We start from the raw sequence: 18,147 nt of genomic DNA on the forward strand, positions 1-18,147 counted from the left end.
GCACTTCTCTACACTGCAGCTAGGATCAGTCAGGAGTCTCTTTGTTTTCTGCAAAATGAGACTGCTACATTCCCTTTATGTTTACAGATCTCCTACAGAAGCCAATCTTCTAGTTTCAATGCAATAAAAATATTTTGAGTTTAGGTACATCAGAATTTTAACTACTGTCTCATACGGACACTGAACAGTAGTTTCCAGATAAAAATATTATTTGATCTCCTCTCACATTTCTCATGATCAGTGTTTTGGTTTCATAAGGTGGCCAGCATTTAGTGTTACTGTGGGTTGTATTTCGCAAAAGGTAGATTTTAGAGGAGGTCAATAAGAGACAGGATATTTTAAAATTATGTTACTTTACAGAGATCAGCAACCAGCCAGACAGCACCAGGGGACCTTGTCTCTGTCCCATTCCTTAGTTTAAGGAGATCTAGTTTCTTGTTGCTGGTGACTGAATGGAGTTGTCAGAGCTGAGAGCAACTTTAACTATTATACCTAAAGACCTCACCTGGTCCTCACTCTATCTTCATGAAGTAGATTCTTGAATCAGAATATCATCCAAAATCTAGAATATCATCAACCCTCTAGGTTGTGGTATGAAAACAGTAGCTTGTCATGTTCAAATACCTGACCCTACGGTCTGCATGCTTGGAAGAAGAACTGCAGTGATCCTTCATCTTCTGGCAATTATCGTTTCACAGCAGATGGCAGAAAAAATCAAGGTGAGCCTTCTGCATTTTCTCTCTTGGGATTAAAATCTTGGTCCTGAGCTATCGCATGCATTTGACTGCCTCCTTTCTGTATGCAGTGGCCATTACTTTCTCTCATGCCCTTCTGGGGAATGGTTGATACCTGATGGTGCTTGTTCAGACAAGTATTCTTTTGTTTTAAATGTTTTATTAGAACTCCAAATGATGCCCTGGGATCAGACCATGCACTAATTTGCATCTGTACTCTTTCTGAAGTCTTGCCTGCTTCCCTGACATCTTTCTGGTCTGTCTTGTTTTGCATTATTTTCTGCTGGTTCCCCATTGTTGGCATTCTCTACCGTGGCTGAGTGAGCCTAAACTTCCTCAGTCTTTATCCCCGTTACCTGCATGTATCTGCAATATAAGCATAGCGATCAGAGAAACTGCTCTGATGTGTTTCTGAATACAGTAGCCCTGGTTACTGCTCTTGTTTATACTGTGCACGTGGCCAGTTCAGCTGTGGGTTGGTTCATCTGCTATGTCTCTCTGCCAGTTTGGAGATAGGTCATAAAAGAAGTTTCACTGTTTGGGTTTTTTTAGTATTGCAGACTGTGGTGTGAGGGGCTAGTTTATAGCCATCTACAACTTCTGCCACATTTTTTTGCTTGGCGTATTCCTGATCACCAATGTATTTTGTGAGTGGTGTCACATTGTTCTGGTGACCGTTGGAGCTGGTGGAGAGATTCATACTCATGCCAGCGACTGTTTTCTGAGAGTCTGTATCATGGTTTTTATTGCTATTCTAAAATTCCTGGGTTTGAAAAAAGCTGATTTGCTTTTCATGCATGATTTTAGATTAAAAGAACATTAATGTGTGCAAGCAGTTCACTGAACTTAGACAGACTTTTGTCTAAGTCACACAGGTTTCTGGAACTGGTACATGTCCAGAGATACCTGGACAAATGTACAAGAAATATCTCAAATAAATGTGACATTTAAGTTATGTCAGTCAAGTGAAGCAATTGAAGCAATTCTGTCAGTCAGGTCTTAGGAATTCACAGTCATAAATGCCTTAGCACTGATGTAAGATTTTAATAAACCAAGTATATTTGCATACTTTCATACTTGGAGAATATGTATAGACAATACCAGAAAAATGGCCTTTTGAATATTGGTTAGTGATTTCAAATACCCTGAGTTCATTAGAATAGTCAGCATTTCATCTGGGATTGACTGACCAATAAAAATAGTAGAGATAAGCAAAGTAAGCACTGTGATTAATTAGCAAATATATGTGGTATTTCTGAAAAAAAATCCTGACATTTTCATAGGAGACTCTGGGACTGTAAACATTACATAACCATGAGGCTTGCTTAATGAGGGAATGTATTCTGAAGTGAGATTCTTCAATGCACCTGTATCTTTAAGCTGGCACTCAGTAGCCATATCCCCATGAACACTGGCTTTTACTGCATTATAAAATATCATTCCCTTGAGAAACAGGTATACGTTTTCCTCTGGAGAAGGTGTTGCACAACTTGGATTAGCACTGCATTGCACAGCTGCTGGGGTCTGGCCTCCATAGACTTGGTCCCATGGTGAGCGGTGAGAGATTTTGCAGAAGCTAATCAGTAGCCACTGAATTAAATACCTGGGAGTCAAACTCTTAAAACTGTCTGTTCTTCCCTTGAGCTGTCTTATGGGGAAAGCCAGCACCATTTTCATGCCCCTAGGAGATCATTATGCATAAAACTGTCTTCTAGGTTCAGTGCTACTGCAAACTGTGTTGCAGAGCAGGACTGGCTGGTAGTGTCTGTATTTACTCAGTTTGATCAAAAGGTCAGAGGTAAACTCGCAGGTTTGACATGAGCTCCGTGCTGATGGAGCGCCAGAGAGGCCTCTTGAAGCCAGGATGGTGGCTGCATTCACACTATTTCAGGCGGTGCTGATACTGAACACATTTGCTAATCCATGTCAGGAAATAGTGAGACTTTGGCCTAAGAAGGTGTAGAGGAACCCAGCAAAAAAAGCAGTGCTGTTGTTCACTTGAAGTCTTTCGCGCCACTTTGAATGGGGAGGTGGTAGTCATGCCTTAAACCGCAACAAATTCCTTCCAGTGAACTCTGCTCTATCTAAAAATTTGATTTATCTCTTCCAAGATCATGCCTGGAATTTTCCATATCATGTTTTCCTTTGCATAAGCCTTTGTAAAGTAAACAGTGTTCATGCCTTCTAAACTGTGTTGTGAAATTTTGTGTCTAGTTCTCGTCTTGTTGTGATATGGTGGTGTTGCTACACCTACTTTCGCAGTGGTTTGCTATACTTGAAGAAGAGGTTGCAGATGTACAAGACTTTGGCAATGAACAGTGCACAGGGAAGTGCGGGTCAAGCTTAGATGAAGGACTTTATGGTGACAGGAGGTTAAGATAGCACAAATATTGGCACAGGTATTGTAAAGGAGTGCATGTAGTGACATTTAATTGATCCAGACATGGAATATTGTCATGACAGCTGTTTGATGTTGATTGATTTCTTCATTAGGAATAGCTGTAATTTGTTTTCACTCCCCTCTGAAAAGTATTCATGATAACAGCCTATGCAAAGTGTTCTGAGCTCCAGATAAATGTTGACCAATGACTCCAGAAACAGGTATGGCACCTGTGAATAGGGCACACTCTAATAAAGGTAAGCACAGGGATTCTGCAGACCCAGAGCCCAGTTTCTCTGTGGATAATCTTGCAGGCATACAGGAAGTCTGATGTGGCCAGGGCACTCCCTGTTGGATTTGATGGCCTTTTTAAACCTGGGGACATTGGAACCTGGCTCTGAGGTTTATGTCTTAAGATGGCACTGTGCATTCAGAATAATCTTTCCCCAAATGACCGAGGTTAGATAATATGATGTCATGGGCAGTAACTGTGTAATTTCTTTAAAACAGTTTCCAACATTCATAGCTTGCTGGTCTTCATCATTCCACCAACTGTAAAATGCATCCTGAACAAGGACCTGTTCCAGAGATAACAGTGTTGCTTATTAGCCACCAAATAATGTCATACTGAATTTTAAAGGAAATTACTCTTTGTACCCTGTAAATGAATCTTGAGGAACTGTTTGTCTTCAAAGCATGGTGTTCTCCGAGACTGTGGCAAGTGATCTGCAGATGATCATGGAGCTAACATAACCTTCACAGTATTTCCAACTAAAACTGTGCTAAAGATGCATGGCTGCCTACAGAAATTCTGAGAGGTGACATGGGCCTGAGGGATAAAAAATCTGGAAATCACTGGGCAAAGAATGCCATACTCCATAACCTCTGGGTGTTATGAAAGAGTGAAGATAAAATATAAATGAATATCAATGTCTGGGGACAGCTTAATGATACAGCATAAAATTGAAATTATATCATTAATTCCTAAGTCTGGAACAACATTCTTTCTGAGAGAGGAATTGGTTTGATCATGATTAGAGATGTTTAAAAAAAGAAGGTTTTTCTGTACATAAATGTCTGTCTTTTTCTGGCTGATGTGAAGTGCACACCTCAGTTCTCTCCACCAGAAATAGTGTAAGACTTGAATGTCTTACTGTGAAGAAATACTTCCAGCACTTCCAGGTGCAAGCTATAGCTTAAAGTTGAAGCATGACATACACAGCATCAAACAGTTTATTTCAAAGGACAGCTGTCACTGCATATATTTTGCAGTTAGCATTAGTCCCATCCTATCCTAGACTAATATTAGTCATAGACTGTAGCAATTTTAGTTGTATTTCAACATTATTAATGCTCTACAAGAGGAATTCTTTTTAAATATTTGTAACAGAGATAAATACTGAAGAGGAATATCATAAGAATAACAATCTGTATCACAGGCCTCATTACTTGATAGTGATTTCATCTCGTTAGCATTTTGATCCACGTTCAATGTAAGACAAACTGTATTGTCACTATTTGCTTTTGAATAGGCAAGCAAAAAGGTGATGTGTCTCAGCTATGTTATGAAGTACCTGTTTGTTGTCTTTTGTGTGAACAGTGTGGTCTTTTATTACATTCTCTTGACATTGGTTCTGTTCTAGCGAGATTCCTCTTCTTTTTCCAATATCTAATCATGCTCCCATCAAAGTATCAGTCCCTGAGGGAGAGTGAAGGAGGGGAGAAGCACATATGTTGCCTGCCAGAAGACAGAGAAGCTGTTTTTATTTATAATGAAAGTGATAGAACAACCTGGTTTAAATGTATGAAGCAGCAAAATGGAAAATCTTGAGTTTTCTCAACAATGAGGTTATTTTTTCCTTTACGTGTCTAGCTTTGGTATATTTGTCTGATACTCAATGATGATTCATAATCCAGCAAAATCAGAACGACATCCCAGAATACAATTAAAAATTATATTCTTGTTATTACTGAAGTCCTATGAAGCTGCAGAGCCTGAACACATGTCCTGTACTTAGATCTCAGTACAGAAAAATTTTCAGTGCTGGCATTTGAAAAGGCCATGGCAATTAAATGAGATAGAGGCAAAGCATTCTACTGGCTGGTGTATACTTCTCCAGAAGGTTCATAACCTTAGTGATTTCAAGACAGATTACAGATGAAGTAATCTTCAAATAAACTATGATAATGTCACCCTATGTCCTCGTTGCCATAGATTATATTCCGGGTCATAGTTATTGTCCAAAATGGTCCATAGGTCATACACATTCATGAGCTGTAAGGGGCACTTCTGTTCCTCAACTGACTATGTAACTGCGGTCTCTTTGTGACTGAAGGATTTACACTTGGCACAAAAAAGAGAAGAGCTCCCCACAATCATCCTGTTTCCATGCTGCCTCTCACACTCCAACCAGCCTGTAAAATACAGCTGGATGGTGCTAAACACCAGGCAACATGGAGCTGCTCATTGCCTCGGATGTTGAAAGGCAGCAGAAGAGCCAGTGTCCAGCAGGCTTTTGCTGCTGTCTGTCAGTGCAGACAGCGGAAAGAAACATTACAAACCTTAAAACCAGAAAAAAGCATGGTGTAGCACATCTTTATGTTATATGATGAGGTAACCTGCTGTATCTAAAGGATGAAGAATTGGGCCTCGCTCCTTCCTGGTGCAACTGCAGGTCTGTTTTTGTGTTGGTGTCCCCCCCATCCCCCTGTCCCGCTAGCTTGTCTTTGAATTCAAGGGAGGGCATTTTAATGTTGTTTCAGTTGAAAATCAGCTGTTCCAGGAGCACAGATAAGTAGGTAGGAAAGCAGGGAATACACAAACATAACTCCCTCTTCAGCTGGGGTTTGGGGGGTGAAGAATAGGAGGAAAGCATAATCAGCTCTTTTTCAAAGTAGAAGTACTTGCTTTGATCATTTCTAGTGAAAAACGGGGTTAGTAAAAGGTGACACTGCATTACAAGAAGTCAGCGAAGCTGCCCAGGAGCTTCCTGAATAGGGATCTCAAAGCTATAGTGCTTTAGCAGAGGCATACTCACAGCAAACCTCACTCAGGAAAAGACTGAGGTTCCTCACACCTCTTCACTTAACCTTTGCTCTTTGCCATTAGCAGAGACTCCCAGGAGATGACTGACCTTATAGTCAGTGTACCTCTGTGTGCCTATTTTCTACAGAACCTGCATTTACATCTTTTTTTTGCATTGTAGTTACAAGTCATATCCCTATGCCTCACCACTACCTTCTCCCATCAAAATATTTTCTCTTGGGCTGTTAACTGAGGTTTCAAAACACCTTTTTCCCTGCCTTTTGGACATCCCCTTTCCTATATACCTTCACAGCTATAAGGCCTAAGCCTCTCTTTTCCTTTATTCAAAACCCAGATATCTTATTTCTTACGGTCCTGACACTGTACTTTAGACCAGTGGCATATCTGTTTATTGCTGGAGCATTATAGTAAGGAAGGATTAATGATTATAGTAAGGAAGGATTAATGTTGATACTGGCTGTGTCCAGGACCTGACTTCAAACCTCAAGAGATTTCTAAGCCTCCTGGCTACATGACAAATGTTTTAAGGTCTTTGGAAAGTGCAAAGTATAAACAAGAACAGGAGTAGGAAACGTAAACCAGGAGGAAAAAGAAACAAGTCACTCTTGGAGAGAAAACTGGGGAAAAAATGGCTAAAAGCAGATGCAGAGAGGTATCTTCAAGACTTTGGGTTAAATCTACCTCAGCTCTACAGGCATCTGCAGCAGGCACTGAGAGCTCACGCTCACAGCTGCAAGCTAAAGCTAGATTTCTTCTTGGCAAAGAACAGTCAGAACAAATAGGCTACCCTAGCCTACACTTTAACAAGCCAAATGTTGCCAGGCCTCTACAGGCTGCCCTGTTATGTGAAACAAATTCACGGTATATTTACTTTTTCTAAATGTTGCAGCTCTGCTGTCTTTTTAGCTCAGTTTTGACAGCACCTCACAAATGACTCTCCTTTTCTGCTTCCCAATCAGAGAATCACTTTGACATAATTTTTCTGCAGCAGCCCTGGCAATGAGGATGCATGCCTTGACCTCTTCTGCTTAGTTTAGTGGCACAGTTTTTTAACCCTCTCCTCAGCGGTCAAGAGAAAGATATTGTGACAAAATGGTCGTGACGCACTGTTACACACGGGGGCATGGAAAGAGTACTGAGGAGATCATCTAATTCACTGCACCATCCGGAGATAGGATTGACTATACCTAAACATTTATCTATCTAAACTGTTCTTAAAGGCACCTAAGGATATGTCTTAACAGCCACCTGCTGCAATTATTTCCAGTCTTTCATTGTCTTCTGTGTAAGAATGATTTTTCATTATGGATACTAGGAATTTAATCCCTGCAGCTGCTTTTTGCAAATGTTGATATTTTCAGCAGATTTTTCCTCAGCCTTCTCTTTTCTAGGTTATACAACCTGATTCCTTCAGTTCGTTCTTAGAGGCTATGTTTTCATGCCCTCTGATACTTCGAATTTCTCTTCTCTATATTTTATCCAGTTAGTGAACATCTTTCTTGGCCTCAAAACTGATCACACTATGCCAGCTGAAGCCTCACTAACACTGAATAAAGTGGAAGGATTGCTTCAGGTACCTCATGATGCCGCCCAGTATTGCATTTAGCTTTCTCATAACAACATGATGTTATTGACTTATGCTCTGCTGTGACTCACCATAACCCCCGTATCTCCTCCTACTGAAGGTTTGTATTTGTGCAGCTAATTATTCTTTCCTGTCTGCTGTATCTTTCAGGTCTCCCTTCTGTTTACTTTAGGCGCTACCTTCAATTTGTCAGGATTGCTTTGAATACTAACTTGTATTTGCAGTCCCTCCTGCTTAATGCCACATGCAGATACAGTAAGCATCCTCTCTATTCCATCGTCTCAGTCATCAGTGAAAATATGAAGGGCCCCAACTGATGTAATCTCCCATTTTGACACTGTTTACTAGTAGCTACTCTTAGAAAGTAGTTGCTTACTCGCCTCTCAGAAGTTCCATCTAGATCATGTTTCCTCATTTTATTTGTGAGGATATCACTAGAGCGACTTATGTTAAGAGCATCCCTGTGACTCCTATTGATCTCCACAGCTGCTGTGCAGTTATACCTGGATCTGGATTCTTTGGGTTAAAATTGTCCTTTTTTTGTGTGTACAGTATATTGATCTGTACCTGCGACTTTCTGCAATAAGAATGATAATAAAAGTCACAGAATTGCTCTTTTTCTTTGAGGAAAGAAATAGCAGGTTGATTCAGATTGCAGATTAAGATTGGAGAGGATATGTCTACCTATGCAGTAGGTGTCTAACCTCCTGTTATAATCCACGGGCATCTCGTTGGGTCAGTTCAGTCTAGAAGGCTACTCAGCTCACCCAGAGGTTTACACTAATATCTAGTCAGCTGGGTTGACTCTAGACTTAGTCGTCTTGACTGGATCTCCTCCGACTGCAGTGGGAAGCTAGACATAGGCCTGATTCTGGGTGCCTTGATCTGTGAGACAAATCCTGCCTGCTAAGTTCTGTACAACAGACAGGATAATACACTGTATTCAGTATATTCTAGCCATGTTCTGGTACACAGTTTTAGAGTGCAGAAGAAAACCAGCGAGAAGGGTAATATTTACAGTGCAAATAGGAGTAATGCCGCCACACTGGAATTTGTTATTGCTGATCTCAGTAACTACTTAGAGTAGTGGGTAGTGATCTGTCACGTGAAAGAGATAGTGAGTCTTCCTAACCCTGACCTATGAGATCATCTTAAATTACTACTGTTACTTACGTTTATAGTAATTGGACTTTATCCTTTAAAAAAATAGTGTACTGGGGAGGAAAATAAAGTAATAACAGAATGAGATGCATGCACCAACAACACTGTTAAAATTTGTTTCCCTATAACTTGATTTCCTTTCAAAACCTCTTATCACATACATGAGAGGGAGGTTTGGATACTGGTATGAGAGATCACAAAATGAAGAAGGATTTTTGGTACAGATGTAGTTTCAGCTAATGAAGTTTTGTCTGGAAAACAGTTCACCAAACGATTTGCTATTTTACAGATATTCACAATCATTGGGGTTTTTTTCTTATACAAGTAGAGAAAAAGACCAGGAATTTGTGAGAGTCCAACTGAAATAAGCAGGCACTAAAGTAAGAAAGAAGAGTAGCTCTGCAGGCTGCAGAATTACGAAGCCTATTTGGTTTGGATTTAGGCTTTGTTTTCTTTTCTTTTCTTTTTTTTTTTTCCCAAAATGCGTCTTGCCCTTCTGGACTCTCCTTTATCTATAGCATGGCTGCAGACAGTTCTTCCTTGGAGGCATCGCTTTACATCTGCTCTTCTACCTGTCACTGATTCTCGGCTGTAAAGACTTAAATATCATTTAAGTACAAAGCTGAAGCTCAGTCACAAAATCTGCTCTTCAAAGGCCTTGGCTGCTAACTGAATATCTGAACTTTGCCTCCCCTTTATTTGCCCCAGCTGCATAAACTCAGATACTGTAAGACAGACTCTCCTGGATGAAGTTGTAGACTGGCAATATCAGCCTTGTTTGTCCCTGACCAAACTTCACGTCAACTTATATGAAGTGCAAGAAAGAGCAAGAGCTCATAGTCATGGTATTTCATGAAATGTCATGAAATGACAAGAGCATTAGAGCAACTCTGTTGTTAACATATGTCACCACTCTAGCAGCAGAGTTGGATGAGGCCGTCTGCAAGCTGACTCCACAGCCCAGGCTTACTCTAACCACCAAACTTTTATTTCAGCTCTGTGGCCACAGGCTAGGGGCAGTTGTTATGAATCTTACATTTCCATTCACTGCCAGGGCTTCAACAGGGCATTGGGCACCTCCTGATCCTTCTTTGATATCCATGCAAGATCCTCACCATCCCACAGCTGGCAGCAGGACACCCTCAGGGTAAAGTTGCTTTTGTAAAAGTTTTCTGTCCCAAACATCTGTTCGTCCTAGGAGGCTGGGGAGTTTAAAAACATGGTGGGCAAGATTTGGGGTTATCTCAAGCTCTTCTGTGAGTATGGTGTGATATTGCTGGCAGCTTCATCTGTAATAAGAAATGTGGAATGCAGTGATTTTGCCTTCTCGTGTTTTGCAGGTTTAAGGATCATTCTTGTCCCCTTCTGCCATCTAGAGCTATCCCCTTGTGCTATCCAGGACGCTCACATTCTTCGTCCTCCTGAGCTGACACAACCCCTGTTTGTGATGCCTGGTATCCCTTTTACAGCGTGAAATAAACACAGCTTTTAGAAGCTTGGCTTTGTGAGACAAAATTGCAAGCCCTCACATGTGACTTAATTGCAGTCCACTGATTTGGGATTTGCTGCTAGCATAAAGCTTTCTTCCACTTATTTCTACTTACTCTCCAGCCTGCCAGATCTCACAGAAGGGATGGGAAGAACTGGGAACCACACACTTCTTTGCAGTTGATGCAAGCCTGCCAAATTTCCCTTGCTGAGCACAAAACTTGCCCAGAAGCCTGCTTCTTCATGCGTTCCACTGCACTCCACTTGTGCAATGGCCCTCGTCCCAGTCACACAGCCTCCGCACTGCTCTCCCCATCCCACACCCCACCACAGCCTTCTGCAGCCGTGCAGCAAAATGCGCCAGATGCATCCGCTGTCCCGTGCTCCTGGGCCATGCTGTGTCTCATTCTGGAGCTGAAGGTCCATGGGATCCTTTTAGACTGGGATGTGAGGTAGACCTGAAGGGAGCTTCCGTGGCTGTGTGGACCTACACAAAGAGTCTCTGAGACCATACTCATCCTACAGCAGTAGCCAGGTGCACACAACACCTCCAGCCCAGGTAACGTAGCCAAGCCAAGGTGGATCCACTAGCAGCCTTATGTCCCGTAGACACTAGTCAACGCTGTGTACGCAGGACAAAAGTCATCTTCAAACAGCTTCGAAAGAAACCATTTTTCAGCTTGTGAGGAACCTGGCTATTAACCTGAGCTGTGAAAAGCAGGAGACTAGCTCTGCTCGCCTGGCACTCTCCTTACAGGGCTGGGCCAGGTTGGCTGTGTCCAGCAGGAGCTGCGGTACGTGAGCTCCACCTAAAGGCTCAGCCCCAAGCCCAGCTCTCTCCCAGAAAAGGAGGAGGAATCCGCAGGGATTTCATCATGCCTGAGCCTCAAGCTGTACTCCACCTCCAGGGAAAAGCGTAGGTTACTCAGCAAAATATGGGAGCAGTCAGTAATGCCCTTTGCCTCCGTTGCAGCCAGGTGTGCTGCTGACCTAGCATCTTTTTGTACTTATCACATTTATTTTATTGTGTTCAAGGTCATTCACGCCGTTATTTTGTCTGACAGCGATGGCACTATTGAGGTTTAAATGCATAAATGCATAAAAATATATAAAAGTAGATTTGTGTGTGTCTCTGTATGTTTTTCTTTTGTATCTCATTGAAAGACTGTAATATAAATAATTTCCTACAAAGCTGGGATTGTCCAAGACAAGGCTAGAAACTATAGCTTTTCCCATCCTAGAGTGAACACAGCCTCACCCTCCCTGTCTTTCTGTCTCTCTCTGTGTGCGTGTGTGCACATACACATATGCCTGTATCTATCATTACAGTTTAAGGGAAAATAATCACAAAATAGTCAGTAGTGAGTTTCCAACACCAGGTCACAGAATAGCCCCAGTGTTCTGGACTTTACAGCGCCTGCAGATGAAAAAGCCAGAACTAGCACATCATTCAGTCTTTGAAACAAGATGCAAGAGAGGAGAGAAGTCTTTAGTTGTAGAGGAGGATTATGCATATATCCCCCCCGCCGCCGCCCCGAGGCTGTTTCCAAATTGGAGAGTAGAGAGGAAGAGAAGTGGACTACCAGCTCCTCATTGCTCAAGGCCTTAACGGCAGCAGCATATATAAACAAAGAAACAACATGGGAGAAATTAGGAAGCACAGGAGTGGGTTCTCCCAGTGTAGGGTCTCTTTTGCACTTCAAAAGGAATGAAATATGTGAGGCAGTAGTAACTCTAGTCCCTGGAGTGGTAATATTTGAACATATCTCGCTCATACAAAATTAGAATCGGGTTTAAGTCTGCACAGTCTTGCTGCAGCCGGTCACAGATTTCTTCTTCCAGCATCCCATTCCCAGTTACTGGGAATGTTTGGAAAAGCTCTGTACATGACAATGTGGAGATGTATCTGACATTAGCAGTGGGAGCCCAGCAGCACGATTGTTTCCATGTGTTAGAGGTGCAGGGTGGGTGAGGAGGAGCAGGGCGGGCAAAAGGGATGAAGAAATCTTAAATGAGCATAACTCTGCTAATATCCTGAGCAGGTGTATCGCAGAACTGGATCCTTCCCCCTGTCTTCCCTCCTTGGCCCCCCATCACCCTCAGGCAGGAGGCTTTGTGGTGCTGGCCAGGGTTTGTTCTCGCCGAAGTTACTGATTGCTCTCCTTCTGTGTGAATGAAACTGGAGTTAAGTCAATACTGAACACCTCTGAAAAATCCCACTTAGAATTCATTTACTGTTTATTCAATTAAGTATTAATTATGGGATCTCTTTAGCTAAAGAAAATCCCTGTCATTTCATCAAAGTGTAGAATATGGTGTCTTAGTTCCCCCAAGCATCCTCTGCTGCATTTCATCTTCTGATGTATTTTTCCCACAGTTACAGTCTGTAGAAAAGACCTACATTTTAAAATATAATTCCAGAGATGAGGAATGGCACAATTTCTAAACACCATACAACAGTTTTGTTAAAGTGCCGATAATCTCTTTGTCAATATTCCAAAGGGATGAAAACAAGAGTCAGGAAGATCTGCAATTTAAAAAATAAGAGACCCATAAAAAGCACAGATGAAAAGAGTACATGTAGACATGCAGCTTCATATGGGATCATTCTGATCGCTTTTATACCAGGAGCAACAGAACTTTATGTCTGGAATATCTGTTTGGCTCCAAGAAGTGACCCCTGATGTGACCCCCGGGAGCTGTATTTGAGCAGTCCGCTGAGGGACTTTGGTGGATTTGGGTGCCTACTGTGATGCCTCACTTCAGGAGAATGATGAGTGATTAAGGCCACCTGCTTGCTAAATTTTGTCCATCTTGCAAACAGTGGTGAAATATAGCTGCTTTCTGAGAGCAGTGGAGAGGGTCTAGGAGAGGTCTTTGCTCCTCTCCAGCTACCAGGCTCTCAGGGAGTGGTAGACGGCTGTGAAGCTGAAGGGAGATGGCTGTGAAATGGAGCCTTGTTTTGTGCATATATGTACATATAGATATACACAGGAATATAACAAAAAGATTAAGAGTTATTGCTTCTAATAGTACCAAACTGCTCCTTAATAAAGCTATGGGGCTGATTGCTCTTGTGAATATTTGACTTTTGCAAAAACATGTTGATTTCGTTTTCAGAGAGCAAAGCAGGCAGTAAGCACAATATTTCAATACTTCAAATACTTTCAATGTATTTTCAATGCTATTTGTGTGAATTCTGCAAATCTAATTTCTAATACACTCAGGCACCTACCTGGGACATTTTTGGCCTCAGAATTTCAGACAGAAGTCTCTCTGACCAGCAGAGGTTATCTCTGCCTTTCCTACAGGGACTACCTCGGAACTTACATCTGCATAAAATCATTTGGCATATAGAAAATTCAAATCCAAAGAGGAACTTCATTTTTCTGCCAATGCTGAGAGCGTGCTTAGCTCACTCAGACTGCACTGCATTTAGTGACAACTGCTTTGGTGATTTTACCACCTCACTTTTGCACATCTCCCACGGGAAAACATGCTCACCCAAGGCAGTGGAGACTGATTCCAGACCTTCCTCCACTCAAACAGGGTTTGATCCCCATCTGTTACAGAGCTGGAGATCGATGCTTTCCAGGGAGAGGACCTTCCACCTCTCATCCAGAGTATCAATCACTTTGGAGGCAGAACTAGACCCAACAAGACAAAGTCTCTAGTGCTTAGGGTAGGGAGCTGGGGGAGATAAATCCTGGCACAACACTTACTGCTGTTCCCGGATTAATCCTCTTTTTTACACAGTGATTGTCTGCACTACACAACATCAATGCTAACATCCATTAGGTTTTGTGTCTGGAAAGCCTCAAAAGAATGGCAAATTATGAAGTCTTGACATTCATGTAGAGCTTGGAATAGCAATTTCGCATCCAAATCAAACCAGCTCTAACTCCGGATTTGCTTTTTAATTCTTCCTAGAAAAAAGATCAGATTAATATATGTAGATTACTTGGGAATGTGATTAACTGTTTTTAATATTTCATTTTCATGGGATGTACTGTTGGTTAGCAAGTAAAGGAAGTATTAATCCTGACTCAGCAAATGATCAACGTCCTTTTATCTTTTCATACATGTTTTTGATTCCTAGACTGCTCCCTAATGGTCTATTAAAAAAAAAAAGCAAAACAAAACATTTTGAAATATGCATTCTTGGTGCAGGCCAAACAAGATTACTTATTCTTGTTAGTGAACTCTGATCTTTTGTATCTTGATGTACATAAAACCTCTTCTTCATATCATAGAACCACCAAGAACCATTTTCAGTGCATTAGCCTGCGTACTGTCATAGTTTGCAGACTAGTGATTACCTGTCCTCTCCTTTTTGAACCATAAAGATTGTGACCCCTTGCTTGCAAAATAAAAAAAGGATAGATTCACTATTTGGATTTCCAACCAGCTTATTTGTATACATGCCACACAGCAAACTTAACTGGGCTACTACTTTCCAACACAGCCTGCTGCACTTTTGTAAGAGTATCTGTCTCGATATGTTTTAGCTATAATGAAATCTTAGAAAGCTGTCAATCACTTTTACCCTGGAAGTCATCTTTTTTTTTTCTAAGCCCTTGTATTTTAACTAACTACAGAGTCAAAGAAAGTAAGACACACACACACACACACACACACACCCTCCCCATTACACTGACCTTTTTAATGGCATTAAGATTTTTCAATAATATTGATGGTCCAAGTCAGAGGAAAAATTCCTTGCTAAGTAGAACTGTGTTTCCTAGAGGGTTTAATCCTGTTTCAGACAAATTCAGTAAGAACCCACTGTCTTTAAACATGTAGGACTAGGCACTGAAAAAACATTCACCCACAGAAGGGAGCTCGGGGGCATCTCTTTTCTCACACCAGGTCCTAAGAACTGAAGTTAGACACACACAGAGCAGCAGAGCATCGGACTATTCCTATGAGACAGTAACCTCTCCTCTTTTATTTCCCTCCTCTCTCACAAAAACACTCTGGCTGCAAGCTACACAGTCCTGCCTGAGTTTCAGGGCTTCACGGTAGAACTGCAAGGACTTGGCCAACAGGTCTCCACTGAGGCTGATGTGAAGGTCCAGCACAGGCTGTGGTGTACCACGGACGTCAGCGAACTTCGCCTCTGTGATTGCCGTGAGCACTGTGACAGTAGCTTACAAAAGCCCTAATAAAGGCCACCAGGAGACAGCCAGGCTCGGGATCCCTTCTCTGGTAGAAGTTCTCTGAGCTCCGAGGGCAAGGTGAGGTGTAAGGAAAGTCAGTGGGGACATCTCCAAGGAAGCAGTGAATTCTTCAGTTTAATGATTCATATAAAGCTTGAACCAGCAAACCGGTTTTGTATCTATCCAGCTTTAAGCGCTTAACAGACCCACTGACGCTGGGAGCAGAATAATTAAAATTTGCTAGGTCATGGGCTCTTTCATTCTGGCTAATCACAGATTATTTCCGATAAGCACAAAATGCAGTGGCATTATAAGGCTTTTCTTACAAGCAAAGGGTACCAGCAAAGGTCTGGCGTTTCCCTCTGGTCTCCATGAGTACAGTCAATCCAGCTGAAACCTAACACCACCACTGCTGGGATGGCTGGCTTTCAAAAGTAAGCCAAGCTGGACTCAGAAACTTAATCAAAAGAAAAGAGGGCATAGGGTGGTGACAGTCAAAAGTCTGTAACACATCTCATCTTGAGCAAACCACAGGATGATCACAGCTGAGCCAGCCTTCCTCTGAGGGCAGACAGTGCCTGAAGGGTGAGGAGAAAAAAGGACAAAGCCTTCTCATTTGAGTCCCAGCGGGAGGATGCTTTAGCAAAGAAAAAGCCCCATAACATTATCTGCACAACTAGACATTGCCCTCCCTGTTGTTAAATTTAAGAAGTGCTTACACGGTAGTCTGACTTGAAAAACAGAGCTTAAGTATCCAGAGTGGTGTCAGGCTAAGAAATCAGGAAGCCATTTCATCTCCAAGCACCACTTATACTCTTTCTCACCATGAGCCATACCCTGTAGTTTTTACCTGAAGCCTCATTTTCTTTTGCTTAATACGCCTCCTGAATTTTAACATGGGTAGCACTTGTGTGCTTCGTTCAGCACTTAGTTGCCTAAAATACAGATTAAAAAGTATCAAAATATGGATTTATAAGTGACTTTGGGGCATTTGGTTCTGAAGAATAGCTCCTCCTTTTCTTAACTGTTAATATGAAGATTGCCTGACAAAGCCAAAAGGAGAATTTGAAAGTTTGATTCATTGCTTAATATCCAGTTCTAGCTATTTACAAGTATGTATTGTCTTGTCATTCATAATTTCTGTTATATTCCTTCCATGCATTTATTTGACTCAACAGTTAAATTAGATAATGTTGAATTCACCTCAACATTTACGCCTGGCAACAGCCTTTGTGGTCACAAGGCGATGATTTCATTAGAGGAACCAAGCAAAAGTGGAAGGAATGTGGGGTGTGAGAGGGAAAAAAAAAGCTTTTGTTGAAACACAAATATTTTCTGTGAAACTGATTGGAGCAATTATAGCTCTGGCACTGTGATAGTGAGGGGATGTGGGAATAAATACCAGCCAAGATTTTCTCTCACTATAAATATTCTCTTTTTTTCTAAATTGGCTCAGGCATGGTCTCTGCTCAACCCCCTCCTCTCTCCTTACTAGAGGACCGTTATCAGGGCCACACTTCTCTGCCACATCGTGTGGCAGGATCACCACAAATCGTTACCCGAATTTCATGTCACAGCCCCCGGTATCCCATTTTGCACCAGCAAAGGAGGCCAGCGGCAGCACGACCCCGGGGAAGGTGATGCTGGATATAGCAGTTACCCTTCAGACATTCCCTGTTCCTTAGATAACTGCATAGCATGGCTTGTGCGCAGCAGTGTCTATACCCACGCTCAGAGGTCACACATATTTTGCAGTATAGTTATTTAGTTATCAAAGGTATAGCTGATGTTTCGGATAAGGACTGGGATTTTCTATATATAATTAACAGTAGGGGGTGGTGCTTTTCTCGATAATGGGATTTTTAGATGCTGGAGGTTGAAAGAGAGTGGAAAAGAGATGCACATATGATCTTTCATATAAAGTAGTCTGGTGATAATGCCCAGCTCACGCTCCCTTCGCTCACCCTTTGATGTTCAGACCATGCATCAGATGGAATGGAATGACTGACAGTGCTGAAACAACGCATAGAGTCTAACGAGCTCACTGGGGCTCATCACTCCCGGTTTTGACATTTTAATTTGAGCCCCTCAGCTTCTAACAGTTTGATTCACCCTTTTGTTTGCCCACAGCCCTGTGTTGTTGAAAACTGGCCATCTCCAAGTCATCTCCAGAAGACAGAGACAGTCCTTCCCATGTATCACAAACCTCTCTAACTGGCGTCTGCAGGTGTACCTGTCCCCCATCGCTTTCCAGTACTGACTGCCATCCTGCTCCAGGATTTGCCTTGCGAGGCCAGTGTCTGCCACCTGCCTGCCTTCACATCCCATACATCTTCGCCACGAGGAGGCAGTGGCAAAGGAATTTGGCTTTGCCTGAGCAGCCACAGTAACTCCTGTGTAGACCACAGGACAACTGCCCTCCCTGGCAGACCTTGGGAATCCCCTGCAACGTCAGTGTGCATCCTTGAGATGCTGCGTATGGCATTTGCTGCAGACAGACTGGATGGTGCTGAACAGATGGACCAAATGCTGGGCTTGGATAGGACCTCCCCTCCTCACCATGGGGCCCTGCCAGACACTGCTGTGCAGGTGAG

This window comes from Buteo buteo, chromosome 8, assembly GCF_964188355.1.
Source record: "Buteo buteo chromosome 8, bButBut1.hap1.1, whole genome shotgun sequence".
NCBI classification, from domain to species: Eukaryota; Metazoa; Chordata; class Aves; order Accipitriformes; family Accipitridae; genus Buteo; species Buteo buteo.